Genomic DNA, 3,164 nt, shown 5'->3' with positions numbered 1-3,164 from the left:
CTTTGTCTTTGGTGACAGTAACTGATGATCCTTCGCTCCTGCAGTGAGTGAATGTCTATTTACTCCTGAAAATATATATTAGGAATAACAATGTCTCATGGAAAGCACCAAGCCCCTGTCCCGCCCACTGGCAGCGTTTGCCCACTCCATCCTGAGTCCTGCCCCTTCTAAGCCCAGAGCCTGCCGTGGGCTGGATATCTTCAAGTCACACAAATCCGCGCTCACCAGCCCAGCAGCCCCGTCCTTCCCGGGCCCTGCTGGCACATTTTGGCAGAAGGAGGTGAGTGCTCCCTTGATGTAATGTGGTTAAAGCCAGATTAGCGCGCGCACATGTTCCCTTGATGTAATGTGGTTAAAGGCAGATTAGCGCATGCACACCTACACACACACACACACACACACACACACACACACACAGAAAGAAAGAAAGAGAAACTAGGTCAAGGACCTCTTACTGCACAGCAGGCTGTTGCAGCCCTCCCGTAGAGCTGAGGAATAAAAATAAACTGGCCGAGGTGGACAGGCATTACTGGACATTTGCATTTGACCTGTCTTGGTCAAGACCTCTAGGTTAGGGCAGATGCACACTGCAAAGAGCAAAGGGGACTTTGTGAGCAGACAGGATCAGAAACAGTAACTCCAGGGTGATCTTTTGGACTGATATTCTGTGTGTTGTGTAGAGCCAAGCTGCCCCAGTCGCCAGTTAATAGAAACCTTGGAATTTATTGATCTTTCAAGTGGCAGAGCATCTGGGGCCAGGCTTCCGGAGGGACCTCGGCCTGGGGGCATGGCGAGTCCTACTAAGGCTCAGCTCTCCTAGGACTTGGAGAAAGTGTGGGCCAGGCCCCCACAACAAATCTCAGGTTCAGTAAGTGCTATTGTATGGTTGAGATACATAAAGAGTACAATACAGTCATAGAGAGCATGAGAGATAGAAGAGAGTTTGAAATAATGGAGTCAGACACGTTTCATGGTAGCATGCTCACCTCTTGGATGGCCATGATCTTACCAGCCAGGTCTGCGCACAGCATGGGCAGAGACAACATGGGGCAGAGACCCGGCAGCTGGCTGGAGACCCGAGACCCCGTTTATTCTAACCAAGGGTTATATCTACTTAAGAGGGTGTGATTACAGGTAACCACACGTCACAGGAAAGGGCAGTACAGTAGGCATACAAGCAATAGGAAGGGCATATACAATAGGAGTAGGCGTAACAGGAAGGGGATGAGCTAGGCTGTACACATGATAGGAAGGGGAGGAACTAGAGGTATACATGTGACAAGATGGGCGGACCCTAGATTCATGATGGTGGCCTAACCTTGGTCACCCTTGGGTGGGCTAGACCTCTCTGGGGTCTCCTACAAGGAGGGAGTGGGTCCTACTTGTTGTGGGGTAAACAGTGGTGACTGCTTGCTCTAGATGGCTGATAACTCTTAGGGAGAATATCCCCTGACCTACTTCTGTTGACCTCCAAGTGTATAGTCATTTGCCATGTGTAGCAAGCAGCTAAGTTTGGGATACATTTGGGGGAGACAACTTGGGAGAAATCTTTGTTTCCCACAAGAAAGGACAGGCAGAACGTTTCCAGAAGGTCAGGAGGGACGAGACCACATTATGAATGTCACCAAGAAGCTGGTTCTCATCTCAATGGGTCTGATGAGGGCTGAGAGCGAGAGAGATAGAGAGACTCAAATGATCCAAGGGGGTCCTACCTAACTTAGTAGGCTCATTCTCATCAGCTCGCTTCTTCACCGATGGACCTGTCTTAGGCTGGGCGCTCCAGGGTGGTGCTCACTGGCATGAAACAAGCACACAGCCCTTGCTGGGAGCTGTTGGAGGCCCTCCAAGTCCTGGAGCCTTAAGGCTCCCTGGGCATTGGCCCTCTGTGGCCTCACTCCCTGCACACACTCCTCTGAGCTTCGTCTGGCCTGTGTTTATTTTCTAGTAAATGGCTTTTCTGCTCTGTCACTTGATCCCCGGCCATTTGGACAGAGGTGGAGGCAGAGGGCTGATGACCAGACTGGACTGGCTGTCTAGGAACAAGGAAATCCACTCGTATCATTCTCACGTACACACCGTGTCTGGAGGATGGAGAGAACAGCCTTTCCTAATGATGAAAGAGGGAGAGCCACCTTGGTTGGGTGGCCTTGACATTGTCCAGGCCCAGATGTGTCTAGAGAGAGCCTTGCACTTCCTCTGCCGCCTCCCTCCCCTGCCCTGTCTGTCTCCCCACTCTGTGCACTGGGGCTGGTTGAGTTACCTTCTACCCTCTGTAGGGCTTCCCCCAGGGACAGCTGGGGGCTAGAGAAGCGAAACCCCTCTGACCCGTGTGGCTGTGGCAGAAGCTGCGTGGGGAAGGAAGGTTCCTACATACTGTGCCGGTTCTCTCTTTGTCCTTTAGTTTCCACTTGGTGACAGGAAAGGACAATCGACAGTGGGCTTGGTTTGGGTTCCACTGAGTGGCAGCTGAGGGCACTGGGAGGGGGGTGGGGTTTGGAGTCAGAACAGGGTATCAACCCTAGGTTCTCGGATTAATAATGGCAATATCTTGGCTGAGCTCTTAAACCTTAAACCCCACACGTGAACTGAATGGGGTTTAAGGCAGCAGGGTCCAGGTCAGCTGGAGAATGGCTCAGGTGGTGATCCCGGTGGCTGGAATGTACCACGTCTGGAGGGACAGCCCTGGGAGTCGGACTGTGCTGGGTGGTTCCCCACAACCTGCTGGACTAGGGACTGACGTCACTTGGTAAGGGGGGGAGGGCGGGAGATGCCCCACCTGACCTCTAGGGCAGCTGGTCACGAGAAGTGATGTTCGGAGGCCGAGGGGCCACTTCGGGTGGTCATTCAGGGAAACGACAGGATGGACGGGGACGGAAGCCAAAAGAGACTGTGACAGAGGCAGGCTCCAGAAGACAGGCTGGCTGATTGGCTCTAGAAGTCTGAGTTCAAGGAGACTGTGCGCTAATTGGGAGCCCCTCGGTGCTCTGGTGGTGTGGTGGGTTACAGCAGTTTGAAACCCCCAGCGGCTCCTGTGTAGGAAGCTCATGGGAGCCGTTCTACCCTACGGTGGCTATATGTCAGAATTGACTCAACAGTGTCTGGTTCCTCTCCATGAACAGGAATTAGTCATATTTCTCTTTGTCTTTGGTGACAGTAACTGATGA

Source organism: Echinops telfairi, unplaced genomic scaffold (genome assembly GCF_000313985.2).
Source record: "Echinops telfairi isolate 266 unplaced genomic scaffold, ASM31398v2 ScPeMD7_3;HRSCAF=10, whole genome shotgun sequence".
NCBI classification, from domain to species: Eukaryota; Metazoa; Chordata; class Mammalia; order Afrosoricida; family Tenrecidae; genus Echinops; species Echinops telfairi.
Note: the sequence above shows the minus strand (reverse complement) of the source record.